The sequence below is a fragment of the Phyllobates terribilis genome, unplaced genomic scaffold (assembly GCF_046119375.1).
Source record: "Phyllobates terribilis strain yellow unplaced genomic scaffold, ASM4611937v1 Scaffold_1__5_contigs__length_1240528914, whole genome shotgun sequence".
Classification (NCBI taxonomy): Eukaryota; Metazoa; Chordata; class Amphibia; order Anura; family Dendrobatidae; genus Phyllobates; species Phyllobates terribilis.
In genome coordinates, this window is record NW_027362761.1 from 109,099,829 (window position 1) to 109,116,853 (window position 17,025).

Genomic DNA, 17,025 nt, shown 5'->3' on the forward strand with positions numbered 1-17,025 from the left:
CTCCGACCAGGCGGAGGACCTCCAGTTGTCTCCTGATACCTTCGGGGTGCTACCTGGTAGCGAATGGACAGAGACTTTCCTATACTCTGTACCTGATGCCTCGCCCGCTAGTCCAGTGAGTCCGACCTTGTGTACTCCGAAGCAGAGGTTACCCCTGAGTCTCTGCACTTCTCTGACCCGGCGGAGGACCTCCAGTTGTTTCCTGAATCCTCCGGGGTACCACCAGATAGCAAAGGGACAGTGACTTTTTTACACCTTGTACCTGATACCTCGCCAATTTCATCCTGTGAGCTTGACAAGACGTACCCCGAAGCAGAGGTTACCCCCGAGTCTCTGCACCCCTCCAACCCGGCGGAGGACTTCCAGTTGTCTCCTGAACCCTCTGGGGTGCTACCTGATAATAGGTGGAGAGAGACTTCCTTGTGTGCTGTTCCTGGTACTCCACCCGTTTCGTCTGGTGCTGAGGATGGCTGGATAGGAGGTAGCATCCTAGCTACCCAGATGAGACCAGTTTTGTCTCTTCCTGTGGACAGTAGAAGTAATCTCCTTGAAGAGAAGGATTGGCCCTCAAATTCCCTGCGGAAGATTCTGGCAGGCCTGAAGAAGAGGGGGCGTAGGGGGGGGGTACTGTAACATACCAGGCGGCGTCCTTGCATAGTGGTCCATCTCCCACTGTGCAAGTGCGCGCACTTGATTTCCAGTCCAGACTGCCACTCTGGCTTCTTTCCATACTGTCTGCTTTGCTCTGCTCTGGCTGCTTAGGGCGACGCCCGCTGAACTTCCTGTTTCTTGTAGCTGCTGCAGACACACCCCTAATGCGTCCTCAGCCTATTGCTGTTTGTCACCTGGTATTTAAACCAGCTCCTCCTTGGAATCCATGCCTGAGCATCTTGTTCTGTCAGTTGGCTTCTTGTCACTGATGTGCCAGGTCCTGTCTGTTTCCTGCCTTACGGTATCAGTTCCCGTGTCTGAACTGTGTCCTGTCTGTGCACTCTAGCCAGCTGTCTGTCTGCCTTCCTGGAGGCTGTATTTCCAGGCCTGTCTGAACACGCTCCTTGCCTGTTTGTCTCGCCCTCTGGGGGCCGCATACCTAGACTCGCTCCTGTATTTGTTGCAGTACAGTTCCTGTCTGAACTGTCTCCTAGCTTCCTACCTGTTTTGTCTTTATGTCCGTTTGCTCCCTTTTTCTGTAGAGTCTGAACCTGCACCTAACTTCTACTCGTTGTCATTGTACTTCCGTTTGTGAGTTGGAGTCCTTTCGCTACTTCTTTGCAAGTAACTTGTGTGTATCTGGTTCTGCCTTTCTTTTCCAGTCTGTTCCGTGTGAATAGAGCCCTGTCCCCTTTGCTTTGTCTTTATTTACTGCTTCGGCGATTTATCTCTGTCCTGTCTTACTTACCGCTTCAGCGGTTCCTGCCCGCTCAGCCTTGTCCACCGCACTTGCGGTTTTGCTCTGCTCGGCCTTGTCTACCGCGTCTGCGGTTTCGCTCTGCTCGGCCTTGTCTACCGCGTCTGCGGTTTCGCTCTGCTCAGCCTTGTCTACCGCGTCTGCGGTTCCGCTCTGCTCGGCCTTGTCCACCGCGTCTGCGGTTCCGCTCTGCTCGGCCTTGTCTACCGCGTCTGCGGTTCCGCTCTGCTCAGCCTTGTCTACCGCGTCTGCGGTTCCGCTCTGCTCAGCCTTGTCTACCACGTCTGCGGTTCCGCTCTGCTCGGCCTTGTCTACCGCGTCTACGGTTCCGCTCTGCTCAGCCTTGTCTACCGCGTCTGCGGTTCCGCTCTGCTCAGCCTTGTCTACCGCGTCTGCGGTTCCGCTCTGCTCAGCCTTGTCTACCGCGTCTGCGGTTCCGCTCTGCTCAGCCTTGTCTTCCGCGTCTGCGGTTCCTCTCTGCTCAGCCTTGTCTACCACGTCTGCGATTTCGCTCTGCCCAGCTTTGTCTACCGCGTCTCTGCTCGGCCTTGTCTACCGTACCTGCGGTTTCGCTTTGCTCTGCTTGATTACCGCATCTGCGGCTCTGAACCCGTCTCCCAGTCTGTACTGGACCCTACCCAGCCTGCGCTCTAGCCTGCCTGTTCCTGTATTCCCCGGTGTGGGTCAACAGCCATGTCCGGGGTCTGACCTGGAGTGGCACCTGGTCCCTCTGCTCGGTTCCTCCCTGGTGCACTGGCGTCGTATGCCGTTGTGCAACCTTGGTCGGATCGGGCAGATACTTAGTTACGCCCCTCCAGGCACTCTCCGGTTCATAGCACAGTGGAATCATTAATCACGCACACGCCAGTCAGTCCGGGCGTGTGCATTACACACACAGCCTCCCGTCTACAGTGTGAGGACCCACATAGCCTCCTAAATACAGTGCGAGGACCCACATAGCCTCCTGTATACATCAGCACAGGCCCACAGCGTATCTCACCCCCCCCATCAGCACAGGCCCTCAGCGTATCTCACCCCCCCCCATCAGCACAGGCCCTCTCCTCCATAGTAATGTGTGAATTTAAAAATAAATAAATAAAAAAAGCTCATACTCACATGATCCAGGCTCCCATCCGCTGTCTCCTCTCTTCTGTGAAGTGCAGCTGTGGATACTGGACGGAGCAATGACGTCACGCCATCCAGTGTCCCCTGCGTGCAGGCCAGCGTCTTGCAGGATATCCTGCGGTGGTTGCAGGGAGGGAGCGACGACCGGAGCGCAGGACAGAGAGAGACGTGAGTGGGGTCAATGACTGACATCGCACACCTCCTTGCCTGCGCCCTGGCTGTCGCTGCGCTGAATGTCTGCAGGTGCAGGAAGATGTTCAGCGGCTGTGGACATTCAGCGATTTCTTTTTTTTTTTTTTTCTTTCCTCCCGCAGGAGACCCGGCCCTGCGCAGCTACTGGGTGAGTGGCCTGGGGGCATCTGCCCTCCTGCCCCCCGGCCCAGCCCGCCCCTGCTAATTATCCTGAGTGCTTCATCTGATGTCCGTGCACACAATGAACATATTATACCACATACAGTACAATATATATAGGAGTATGACTGGTATATAGAGACTAGCTATTTGTAGGACTGTGATCCAGTGGTCAGATGAATATTCAGTGGCCGCTGAACAGGAGCCACCACAGTCTCCATTTTACAGTATGATCTCCCACATAGCCTTCCATATACAGTACACTATGAGCCCCCAAATAACCTCCTATATACAGTATGAGCTCTCACACAGCCTCCTGTCTACAGTGTGAGGACCCACACAGCCTCCTGTCTACAGTGTGAGGACCCACACAGCCTCCTGTCTACAGTGTGAGGACCCACACAGCCTCCTATATACAGTGTGATGACCCACATAGCCTCCTATATACAGTGTGATGACCCACATAGCCTCTTGTCTACAGTGTGAGGTCCCACACAGCCTCCTGTCTACAGTGTGAGGATTCACATAGCCTCCTAAATACAATGTGAGGACCCACACAGCCTCCTATATACAGTGTGAGGACCCACATAGCTTCCTACATACAGTGTGAGGACCCACATAGCTTCCTACATACAGTGTGAGGACCCACATAGCTTCCTACATACAGTGTGAGGACCCACATAGCTTCCTACATACAGTGTGAGGACCCACACAGCCTGCTATATACAGTTTGTGGACCCACATAGCCTCCTATTTACAGTATAATCCCCCACATAGCCTCCTGCATACAGTATGAGCCCGACACAGCCTCATATATACAGTGTGGGCCCCCACATAGCCTCCTACATAGTGTGAGGACCCACACAGCCTCCTGTCTACAGTGTGAGCCCCCACACAGCTTCCCATATACAGTGTGGTGACCCACAGCCTCTTATATACAGTATAAGTCCTCCCATAGCCCCCTATATGCAGGGACACATCCCATGCACATATGAAAAAAAACAACATATACTCACCTTGCTTTTTTCCCCAGCACTCTGCTCCGGTTTATGGTGCACTGACTCTCCACACAGCAGATGTGATGTAGTGATGTCATCACGTCTGCTATCTCAGTATCTCAGTCACACACGCTGATTGGTGAAAGTAGGAGCCGGCGGTTCCATCCTCCACCAATGTATTAACCACAGTCTGCATCTTGGGGATGCAGATAGCGGTGCTATTGGGATAGCATAGGGTATGGCCCGTGGGCCACAGTTTTCAGCCCTTCGACTATCTTGGTCCATGAGCTGGACTTTGTAGTTACAGCAGAGGTGTATCTAGGTTTTCTGGCACCTGGGGCAAGAGTTCAGTTTTGCGCCCGACGCACACACGCACACACACACACACACACACACACATACACATACACACATACACATACACATACACACACACACACACACACACACACACATATACACATACACATACACATACACACACACACACACATACACATACACACATACACATACACACACACACACACACACACACACACATATACACATACACATACACATACACACACACACACACACACACACACAGTAAATACCCCCCTTACACACACACACACACGCACTAAATCCCTGACACACATAGTACATATCCCCCTCGGAAGCGCTCCGTTTCGGAGGGTTAGAGAGAGAGGCAGTGTGCTCTGTCAGCCCGCCCCAGCCAGGACCCTCATCGTCATGCCGCTTGTCACGTGTGGTGTGCTATGTCAGCGTGACCAAGTTAAAGGTACCGCACACTGCCCAGTTCCGACCACCGGGTGCAGTGTTGTTGTGTCACTTGCGGCCGCAGACAGACCTAGTGCGGGCCGCGACCGCGGGTGATTTAAGTGTGCAGGGCGGCCCTGAACTGTTACTAAGTGACCGGCCCAGCCTGCCCCTGGTTAGTGGGACCCCTGTCCTATAAAAACATAGAGGGACACAGATCTTTTTATTTAGAGGGGGAAAATCAGACACGGGTTATTCCTTTTATACTACCTGTTTGATGTCTTCTCTGCTTCATGTGTTCCACCCTGGAACGCACGCCGACTGTACCTTTATATTTTCAAAAATAGCACACTGCCTCGCGCTCCCGGATGATGTCACTGGAAGTGTGCCGCACTCATGGATCTGGATCTTCGGCGTGCGGAAGCCTGCGCTGGAGCCCTCTTCGGAGGGAAGCGACTCGCAAGCCAGGAGGAGCATTACACTGGCTGAGGCTGAGGAACCCCACTTCGGGGGGTGTCGGCTGTGGAACTCTTGACAGGGGGAAGAAGCTGGGCTGCCTGATCCATCCGGAGTCTGCCATAACGTATCAACCTTCGGATCCTCTGCTCCTCTCACTGTTCCTATCCTCATGGGGACAGGAAAAACACTGAGAGGTGGAGTGAGGGGATGGCTTTTAACCTCTCGGTGTTTCCTGTCCCTGACGGATAAGAAGGACGTCCTCCATGGTGCTGTCAGGGGGACGTCCTGGAAATAGTCACTACATCGGTAGATAAATTCTCAAAGGGGTATAATTTCCAAAATGTGGTCACTTGAGGGGGGATTCTGCTCTTCTAGCCCTTCGGGTCTCTGTATATGGAGTCCGTAAACTATTCTAGGAAAATCTGTGCTCCAGGAGGCAAACAGCGCTCAGTCTTTCCCGAGTCTCACCATATGGCTAATCAGTACTGGACAGCCACATGTGGGGCATGTCTACATTCAGCAGAAATTGTGGGACAAATTTTGGTGCCATTTTTAGGCATTTTCCAGTGCGAAAATGTAAAATCTGGGGCTAAAACAACATTGTGGTGGTAAAAATATAATTATTCTTTCTTCGCTACCTAATGGTATTAAACTCTGTGAGGCACATGTGGTGTGAGAGGTGTAGTTTGTAAATTGTGAACACTTTCGGGCGGTTTCTGCTGTTCTGGCACCTCAGGGGCTCTGCCAATGTGACATGGCTCCCTCAAACAAATCCAGCAAAATCTAAACTCCAATATGGCGCTCCTTCCTTTCTGAACTTTCCCCTGTGCCTCAAAAGTAGTTTTTGACCACATATGGGGGTATAGGCGTACTCAGGAGAAATTGCACAACAAATTTTGGGGTCCATTTTGTCCTGCTATTCTAGTGAAAATGAAAAACATTGGGGCTAAAAAAAACATTTTTGTGTGAAAAAAATGTTTTTTCATTTTCACAGATCAGGGATGTAAAATTCTGTGAAGTACCTGTGGGTTCAAGGGGCTCACCACACATCTAGATAAATTCCATTAGGGGTCTAGTTTCCAAAAAGGGGTCACTTGTGGGGCTTTTCCACTGTTTAGGCACATCAGGGGTTCTCGAAACACAACATGGCTTCCACTAATTTTTCCAACATATTTTGCAAAATGGCACTCCTTCCCTTCCGAGCCCTGCCGTGTGCCCAAATAGTAGTTTTCCCCCACATATGCACATATGGGGTATCGGCGTACTCAGGAGAAATTGCACAACAAATTGTATGGTGCAATTTCTCCTGTTACCCTTGTGAAAATGCAAATTTTGGAACTACAAACATTTTTGTGGGAAAAATTTGATTTGTGTTATTTTCACGACTCAATGTTATAAACTTCTGTGAAGCACCTAGGGGTACTTGTGATCGGTTTCCACTGTTTAGGCACATTAGGGTCTCTACAAACGTGACATGGCGTCGGCTAATTATTCCAACAAATTTTACGTTCAAAAAAGTCAAATGGCAATCCTTCCCTTCCGAGCCCTGCTGTGCACCTAAACAGTGGTTTTCCCCTACATATTGGGTATTAGCATGCTCAGAAAAAATTGCACAACATATATGGGTGCCATTTTTTCCTGTTATCCTTGCGAAAATAAAAAAAATTTGGTCTAAAGTAACATTTTTGTGAAAAAAAGTTAAATGTTAATTTTTTCCTTTTACATTCCATTAATACCTGTGAACACCTGAAGGGTTAATAAACTTCTTGAATGTGGTTTTGAGCATCTTGAGGGGTGCAGTTTATTAGAATGGTGTCACTTTTGGGTATTTTGTGTCACGCAGACCCCTCAAAGTCACTTCAAATGTGATCCCTAAAAAAATGGTTTAGCAAATTTTGTTGGAAAAATGAGAAATCGCTGGTCAACTTTTAACCCTTATAATTTCCTAACAAAAAAGTTATGTTTCAAAAATTGTGCTGATGTAAAGTAGACATGTGAGAAATGTTATTTATTAACTATTTTGTGTGACATAACTCTCTGATTTAAGGGCATAAAATTTAAAGTTTGAAAAGTGTTAAATTTTCTACATTTTCAACAAATTGTCGATATTTTCACAAATAAACGCAAGTCATATCGAAGAAATTTTACCACTATCAAGAAAAACAATAGTGTACAAAATTACACTGGTCAGAATTGTAAAATTTGACCTGGTCATGAAGGTGAAAACAGGTTGGGGGGTAAAGGGGTTAAGGTTCCAACCTCACTGAACCCTATGGGACCTGCTCAGGGTCAGTAACTTGTCCTGTTATCCTGCTGGATGATGAGGGTCCAGAAAGCAGCACAATATCTGCGTTCTGTGCACTCTGAATGCGGGTGACAGTGGCTATGTATGCTGTCTCCCCTGGGGATAACACTTTCCTATCAGCCCGACAGGCTGTGAGTAACCCTTTCCCCTCACCCTCACAGACTGGGGATACAATTTTCCCACCATCCTGACAGATTGGGAATACTACTTTCCCACCACCCTGACAGGCTGTGCATACTACTTTCCTACCATCCAGACAGGCTGTGGGGCACACTTTCCCACCACCCTGACAGACTGTGGGTAACACTTTTCCCTCACCCTGACCAGCTGTAGGACATACTTTCCCACCATCAGGACAGGCTGGGGATAAAACAGCCCCGTTACCTCAGCTAACACCGGCCATCTCATAGTCCGTCGTGCAACTGGTCAGCTGCACGCGACCACCTTCCTTATTATCCCTGTCCGTGTCCCCACCCACCCTTAATACCTCAGTAGCAGTGCTAAACATGGTGCTGCTACCACCCGCCATGTCACAGTCCGTTGTGACACTAGTCAACTGCACGCGATCACCTTCTTTATGATCCCCATGCCTATCCCCATCCTCACCTAATAATTCAGGAGTAATGCTAATCATGGGGCAGCTACCACCAGTCATATTACAGTTTCTCGTGATACTGGTCAGCTGCACGTGACCGCCTTCTTTATGATCCTCATTCCTGTCCCCATCGCCCTTAGCACTGATACTCAGTGGCGTACCGCCAATGGCGACAGGCCACCAGACTGCTATGGGGCCCGTGAGCCGGGTGGGGGTCCGGTGTCAGTGCCCGCATTCCTCCCATCAGCGCCCGCATTCCTCCCGTCAGCGCCCACACCAGGCCCCCCCCTCCGGCCGTCAGCATGAGCAATGATGATGGAGGAGGGAGCGTTGGCAGACGCTCCCACCTTAATCATATTAATCTAAAAAATAAATACCTTTACAATAATAGAAATCAAAGGAGTGGATATTTTCAAGTACCTCGATGATAAAAGTATCACTATACTTATTATATATCACAAGGTAAAAAAAAACATCAAAGCCCAAGGATATAGAAAAAAAGAGTAACAAAATTTATTAATGCAATACCACAACAGTATTACAAGAGAACAACATGACGTCAAGATAGGTAAGAAGAACAACTGAAAAATAAGGGAGAAGAACCAATCTTATACAAAGGGACACATAACTCTAAACTGTGCTCCAAAGAACAGGGGACTAGGTCCAGTATAATGCTTGGAATAGCTAAAGATAACATAAGGGCCTATAATACTCCCATAGATGAAAATTCAAAGGCGGCGCATACAAAGAGAGAACCGGAAAAAATATTAGTGTACAGTCGGACAGATGTATGGGCAGCAATTATAAGTAAAATTGGCAATAATAATAGTAAAGCCAGAATATAGGTGCCCAGGCATCAAGTCTAAAAGGTCAATAATATTGCATGTGCACAGGATGGTATGCATGAAGAGACCATATTATAGAGTATACTATGATCAAACTTATCTATTGATGTAAAGCCCAGTGAAAATATACAGCGCTATGAAATGGAGGAAAGGCAGTGCCTATTAGAGGTGCCAAGCAAAGTAGTCTGGATAATTTAGAATGTCCTAGAGCATATAATGCCTATGCAGTGCTCGAGCATATATCATCAAGGTTTAACCTGAGGTGTACATCAACAGACAAGTGTACATAAGTAAAATGATATAGATAAATAGACCACTGTAGTATCTTGTTACATGGTGTATGCTCGTGGGAGCACAGAACGAGATGCTGAGAGCGCCTCACCGCGAGTTTCGCCTGCGTGGCTTCGTCAGGAAGCGTAGTTTAAGTTAAAAAGGTGAGTACTATATAGTGATTGAGTAAATTGAATGAAAAATCGGTATGCCGCTGAAGATGCTGTTCACTCTACACGGCAGAGGCGGCTGGGGAACGCAGCGCATGACATGAGGGACAACAAGTGTCCCTCCCTTGTCACCACAGCAACATAACCAGCCCACAACGCCATCCGGCAGCCACAGGAAGCGCATGAATACCAAGGCGCAGCCGGTGACTGCGCTGTGATACAGTTCGAAAAGAGTCCACCCTCATCAGTCTTGGCATCTGATTTGTCAGAACAGCGGGCATGATGACGTCATTACAGCGCGCCCGCTGTTCTGAGATGTGAGGTGCTTCACACCACACGCTCAGGAGACCGGAGCATCAGGTGGAACAAGGAGAGGTGAGTATTGTATTTAATTCAGAGACTGCTGGTCATAATAGAGTATAGGACCATGGGTGGGTACATTATATTGTATGGAGGACTATAACGAGTGCATTATATTCTATGGAGGACCATGGGTGGGTACATTATATTGTATGGAGGACTATGACGAGTGCATTATATTCTATGGAGGACCATGGGGACTGCATTACATTGTATGGAGGACCATGGAGAGTGCATTATATTGTATGGAGGATCATGGGGAGTGCATTATATTGTATGGAGGATCATGGGGAGTGCATTATATTGTATGGAGGACCATGGGGAGTCCATTATATTGTATGGAGAACAATGGTGAGTGCAACAAACAAATAAAGCTTCACTGTTTCATCACAGACTGGTTCTGGTAGAGTACTTCGCTAACATCTAGGGTGTGAAGTCTCTGCTGCTCTACATTTATAGGAGTAGTAACCCCTTTACCCCCCCGAAGGTGGTTTGCACGTTAATGACCAGGCCAATATTTACAATTCTGACCACTGTCAGTTTATGAGGTAATAACTCTGGAACGCTTAAACGCATCCCACTGATTCTGAGACTGTTTTTTCGTGACATATTGTACTTCATGATAGTGGTAAATTTTTTCAATAGGACTTGCCTTTATTTGTGAAAAAAACGGAAGTTTGGCGAAAATTTTAAAAATTTTGCAATTTTTAAAATTTGAATTGTCATGTCACACAAAATAGTTAATAAATAACATTTCCCACATGTCTACTTTACATCAGCACAATTTTGGGAAAAAAAGTTTTTTTTTTAGGAAGTTATAAGGGTTAAAAGTTGACCAGCGATTTCTAATTTTTCCAACAAAATTTACAAAACCATTTTTTTTTTTTAGGGACCACATCACATTTGAAGTCACTTTGAGGGGTCTATATGACAGAAAATATCCAAAAGTGACACCATTCTAAAAACTGCACCCCTCAAGGTACTCAAAACCACATTCCAGAAGTTTATTAACCCTTCAGGTTCTTTACAGGATTTTTTTGAATATGGAAGAAAAAAAATTAACATTTAACTTTTTTCACAAAAATGTTACTTTAGACCCAAATTTTTTTTATTTTCGCAACGGTAACAGGAAAAAAAAGGACCTCAAAATTTGTTGTGCAATTTCTCCTGAGCACGCCGATACCCCGAATGTTGGGAAAAAACACTGTTTGGGCACACAGCAGGGTTCGGAAAGGAAGGAGCGCCATTTGACTTTTTGAATGTAAAATTTGCTTGAATAATTAGCGTATGTCATGTCGCGTTTGGAGAGTGGAAACCGCCAACAACTGACCCCCTTTTGGAAACTAGACCCCTCAAGGATTTTATCAAGGGGTATAGTGAACATTTTGAACCCAGAGGTACAACACAGAATTTGACAACATTAGGTAATCATATTGAATAAGATGCCATTAGTCTTGAGCGCAAGTGCTCGCTACTTGAGTTTGCATCGGGTACTCGGGTTTGCACCATGTATTGCAGGTGCTCAAGTGATATGCTCGAGTCCCCGCCCCGCATGTTTCACGGTTGTTAGACACCCAAAAAAAAAATGACGCGCCCCTGGGCCTGTGTCGCGCTGCGTTGCGCACGCGGGAGCTTACCCGGAGCCGGATCTGTTTAGGGTTGTAGTCTCGTGGCGGTGACCCGGTCCGTGCCCAGGGAGTCAAACTGGACGGCAGTCTGTTAGCGGTAGAAAATGGTTGATGACTACGCCACCCGTTGAATGCAGCCAGGGGGCTGCTGCTGCAGGGCAGACCGCTGAGGCCGGTGGAAGGATGGTGCAGCGTGATAGTATAACCCCCAACGGGAGGGGTATGGCCTCAGGGCAGCCGACGTGGATGATGGGGGTAGCAGGAACCACTCAGAGACGGTATGGTAGCGTTCAGGGTCTTTACTGGTAACAACGATAGACCCTCCCGGAGTACTTGCTAGCGAACGGGGCCTGGTCAGTCCTTGAGCAGATGGGATCTCCCCTGGCCAGGCGGAGTTGTAGGCCTCCCAAACTGACTGTACTCTTCTGGCTACCTTGCTAGAAGCTGATGTAAGTAGCCCACGTCCCTGAGTGTACCGTGTGGTACTCACCCGTATGGCCGGTGACTCGGGGCCTTCTAATGGCTTCCGCTCCACGATGGCGGTGCTGGTCCCACGCGTGTGACCGGGCCTTCGGGCTTCTGGGCCAGGGGACCTGAAATCCCCTGCCTGACGGATTCTGCTGCTGGGTAGAAGTTAGTCCCCACAGCCTCGGACTCCGGGTCCGGTAAAGAATCTTCTTAGTCAGGGCGAGCTCTTTAGCTGCCAGCCCCTGACTCCTTGTGACTCTGCTGCTTCCTATGCTGCTCTTGTCTCTACTCTTCCTGGACTCACTAACCCTGCCTCAGCCCCGGGTTTATACAGGGGAAGTTCTTCCCCTCCCAAGGCTGGGCAGGAGGTGTGGCATGCACAGGATCCCTGACCAAAGGACCTCCCACCTGCTCTCAGACGTAATATCTCTATCACTGTGACAACCAGACCCCTGGGGTGTCACAAAAACATGTGGGGATCGCTCGTGCATGGCAGGCAATCCCAGTCAGGTTTTTTTGGCTGTATAACAGCTGCAAAACATATGGGGCGGAGACTCGAGCATCCGCTATACTCAGTGCATACTTGAGCACCCGATGCAAACTCAAGTAGCGAGCACTTGCGCTCAACACTAGTCGCCATATCATCATAATTTGTTTACTTTTGAAAAAAATCGCAACCCCAACACAACCCTAACCCCAACCCTAGCACAGCCCCAACCCTAGCACAGCCCCAACCCAACCCTAACCCTAGAGCTTAGTTTTTACGCCATTCCTCGTGCGGTATAAGTGATTAGTCGATTTTTTTCTTTGAGTCGGTGTGATTACAGCGATACCAGATTCATATAGAGTTTTTATTTTTGGCAGCTGTCACACAATAAAAGATGCTTTTTTTTCCAAAGACTAGTTTTTGCAATCATTTTTCCATATTTCAGCTGACAGAGTCATGTAAGGGCTTGTTTTTTATGGGACGAGTTGACGTTTTTATTGGTACCATTTTCGGGCATGTGACATTTTTTGATCGCTTTCTATTCCAATTTTTGGGAGGCAGAATAAACAAAAAACAATTCAATTTTTTTATGCCGTTCCGCGTGTGGTAAAATTAATAAGGCAGCTTTATTCTTTGGGTCAGTACGTTTACAGCGATACCACATTTATATCTTTATGTTTTGCCGCTTTTACACAATAAAAACTATTTTGTAGAAAAACTGGGTTTTTTTGTATCTCTTTATTCTGAGAGCTATAACTTTTATTTTTCAGCTGATGGAGCTGTATGGCGGCTTGTGTTTTGCAGTACAAGATGACGTTTTCAGTGGTGCCATTTTTATTTACATTTGTCTTTTTGATCGCGTTTTATTCCATTTTTTGTTTGGCGGTATGATGATAAAGCATTGTTTTTTGCTTCGTTTTTTTACCGTATTCACTAAAAGGGGTTAACTAGTGGGACAGTTTTATAGGTCAGGTCATTCTGTACGCGGCAATACCAAATGTGTACTTTTATTGTTTTTTTTTTCAGAATATTTATTTATGGGTACAGTATATTTTTTATTTATTTTTTTGATTAGCTTTTCATTTTTTTTTTTTTTTTTTAAATATTTGTACAATTTTTTTTTTTCACTTTGACATTTTTTTTTACTTTTACACTTTGTCCCACTATGGGATTTTCATTTTTTGCAGGCTGATTGCTTGTATAGCATAGAGATGCGGCAGCATCTCTATGCTATGCAGGCTGTCAGCCCTGCACAGGCACAAGTTATTTTGATCGTGCACTGCACATGATCAAAGTAGCTTCCTGATGCCTGGCGACCCGGATGCCATCATGACAACATCGGTTCACCATGGCAATGACCGTGATCCAGCAGGAGAACTACGCGTGACCCTGGAAACAAGGTAAGAGGGTCGCACTTACCCCCCCCCCCTTGCTCCCGGAATGCTGCGATCGACTTTCGGGGGTTAATGTGCTGGGAGCGGCACATAGGCACATAGTACCGGGTGTCAGCTGTGAGAATCAGTTGACACCCGGCAGCGATCGCGCCAGCACAGTCTCTGTGTGGGCGCGATTGCCAAGGCATAATAATGCGTATCTGGTCCAATAGGCCCAGGGTATAGATACGTATTATTACTCTTGACGTCAGAAAGGGGTTAAAAAAGGAGAAGAGAACAATTTCCTGGCTTCTATGGAATTTGGTGCGCACTTTCGGGAGATAGGCTGGGTCTGGTCTTAAGACAATCCTATTCTCAGCAATCTGCGTAAACGGGTGATTAATTGAAAACGCCTGTATGTCACTGACTCTACAGGCTGAAGCTAGAGCCACCAATATCACCATTTTTTAAGGTGAGAGTCTTGACTGGCAATCCTTTTAGTGGTTCAAAGGGGAGCTTAATGCTTCCAGGACCAGAGAGGCTTTCTTGGGCCAGGTATTGGCCTGGATCTGTCACATGCCTTGATGAATCTAACAATCCACCTATCAGCTGCCAGATTATAGTTATATAAGGCCCCTAGGGCCGATACCTGCACCCTAAGAGTGCTAGCAGATAAGCCCATTTCCATACCTTTCTGGAGGAATTCTAATATGGCATTTATTGGTATTTTACCTTCCAAGGTTTGCCATGAACTAGCCAAGAACCTTGCCCAGGTTCTACCATATATCTTAGTTGTTATTGGTTATCTGATTTTAAGTAGAGTAGAGACTAAGTACGGGGAGAACCCTGAAAAGATCCAGAACATCTGGGAGGATGTATGGATCCGATACGGACAACATCCATAACCATGAGAACCATGGTCTCTTAGGCCGTAACGGAGCAATCACAATGATCCGCGCTTGCTCCTCCCTGACTTTCCTCAACACTGCAGGAATCAACATCAATGGGGAAAAGGCATAGGCCAAGTCGAAGTCCCAAGGAATCTACAGAGCATCCACTCCGTAGGGTTTTTCTTTTGGATCCAGAGGGAAGATTTTTTTCTATTTTCTGTTTCGTTTGTTTGCAAGCAGGTCTATATTTGGCTGGCGCCAAAGATCCACAATCTGTTGGAATATTGCCTGATTTAGTTCCCATTCTCGTTGTCTTAGTCAGAACAGACTCAGGAAATCTGCTCTTTCATTTTTCTTTATCTGTAGAGCTGTCAGTATCAAATGATGTTGTTCTGCAATCTAAAAGATCTCTTCTGCTACCATCAACAGAGAGCAGGATCTCCTGCCCCCCTGACAGTTGATGTAGGATACCTTTGTCCGATTGTCTGACAGGATATGAACATGGTGCCCTTGCAGGAAGGTAAGGAACTTCACTATCGCCTTTTTTTACGGCCAGCAACTCTTTCATGTTTGACGAATAACCTCTTTTGGTTTTCGACCGGATTCCATGAGACACGCAATCCCTCATATGTGCTCCCCATCCATCAGAGCTTGCGTCTGCAATTATTATATCCTCCACTTGATATGACCAAGGGACTCCTCATGATAGATTTTCTATTTCCAGCCAGCATGTCATAGAATCGATAGTCACCTGGAAAAGTGATACCTTTCCCTCCAAACGGCCTTTGAGCCTTTTTTCACCACTTAGAATGTCCTGTTGCAAATGCCTGGAATATATCTAGGCTCATTGAACTGCTGGAATTCAAGAAGTCATAGTCTCTAGTAGTGACTTTGCCCTTCTTAGAGTTATGGTAGATCTGGTGACTGCCGCTGAAACTAAGGCCATGACTTTGATCTTCTTTTCTTCCAGCAGTAGACAGGTTTTATCTCTTGAGTTCAAGATAAGCCCTAAGAAAGACTGAACCCTCTGTGGCTCTAGTTTCAATTTTTCTAGGTTTAGCAGCCACCCCAGCCTGGTCAGGCTGGTCCTGACTCCTATGAGAGAAAAACTGGCCAAATGCATAATATAGGACGAACCCCGGAGCTGAAAACAATGAATCAGACACCAGGTTCGTATTGCCTACTCATAGATCAAATGTAAAGAAGGAGAACAAAAGAGCAATATGGCAAAACAGACAGAATTTTTATTCATAATACATTAACAAAGTGTTAAAAGTTATGCAGAGATAACAAGGCAACGAGGTAAAGAGAGGTGCCAGAGATAAGGCATATCCTGGAAATCATACAGTGGGCCATCCAACTCTGACAGGTACATGTAAACGAAGGACAATGAGTCCAGAAATGGGTGCATAAATAGGTCAATCAGGGACCATCCATAAACAGGGGAGCAACCCCATTATGGGGCAGAGAATCCAATACAGTCAATGTAAAAGTATATCGAATATAGTGCAATGATCAATGACTGACAAGAACTTTAAGCCAACAGGTAAAGAATGCACCCATATCAGGCACCAACATGTAGTAAATTACAATGTCCAAGGAGTACCCAGAGTCTAATATATAGTACTCACCCAAACAAAGAGAAGGGGAGAAACCTAAATAGGAGACAGCCGACCAGATCCCAGGAGAGCCACAGAAAGTGCAAACAGTGAAGGACACGCCCCGACGCGCGTTTCGCTTCTTCTTTCTCAAGAGGCGCTGTTGGATGGCCCACTGTATGATTTCCAGGATCTTTTCTCCCTTTCCTGTTGAACAAGTGATTTAATGGAGTCCTTAACTTCTGCCCTAATTATGGAATTTAAATCCATGGCAAAGTTGGAGGACTCCGTGCTAGTGCAGAAGTGAACACAGTACTGCAGAAGAGCTGACAGGCTCTATAAGGGCTGCTAGGGTAGATGTGGGCCTAGCATCTGACAGTGGCTCAGACAAACTCCACAAGAGTCCTCTTAGCCGGCCTTGGAACCTCGGGGCACATTCTGTCTGTGAGGCTGCAGAAGAAGTCAGGATGTGGAGAGAATTAGGATCCAGATATACTGTCTTTGGTGAGGAAGATTCTCTAGGGCTAGAGAAGAAAACAAATGCTTCACCTAAATTGGGAACCAATGCTGAAGTTGTATCTAGTACCTGTGGGAAAAATGACAACCCGTTGGGCCTTCTCTTTTATACCTGAATGTAAATACTGCCAGTTAAAGTTCTAGCTGTTATGAACTCTGTCCTCTGAATTGATTGCTGCCCTGGTTCCAGAAGACGAATCCCTGGAGTCAGAAGAGGCCAGCAGTAAGTGGAAAAAAACTGCAGCACACCCAGGTGAGGACACACTTTGTCTGTAGGGTGCCAAAGCAAGCCTGGGCTACAGCTTGCCAACAACTATTTCATTTGGGTACCTTAGTCTTACACTCACATTGTGCAGACCCCTAGGCAGATCTAATATCACCTTGACTGCCCCATTGTCCCTATATAGGTTCCAC

General features: G+C 47.0%; 1 protein-coding gene across 1 annotated transcript in view; it reads left to right on the forward strand.

Annotated features, from left to right (window-relative positions):
* Positions 1–17,025, forward strand: part of LOC141216916 (perilipin-2-like) — a 119,377-nt gene that overhangs the window by 44,723 nt on the left and 57,629 nt on the right. The window lies entirely within an intron of this gene.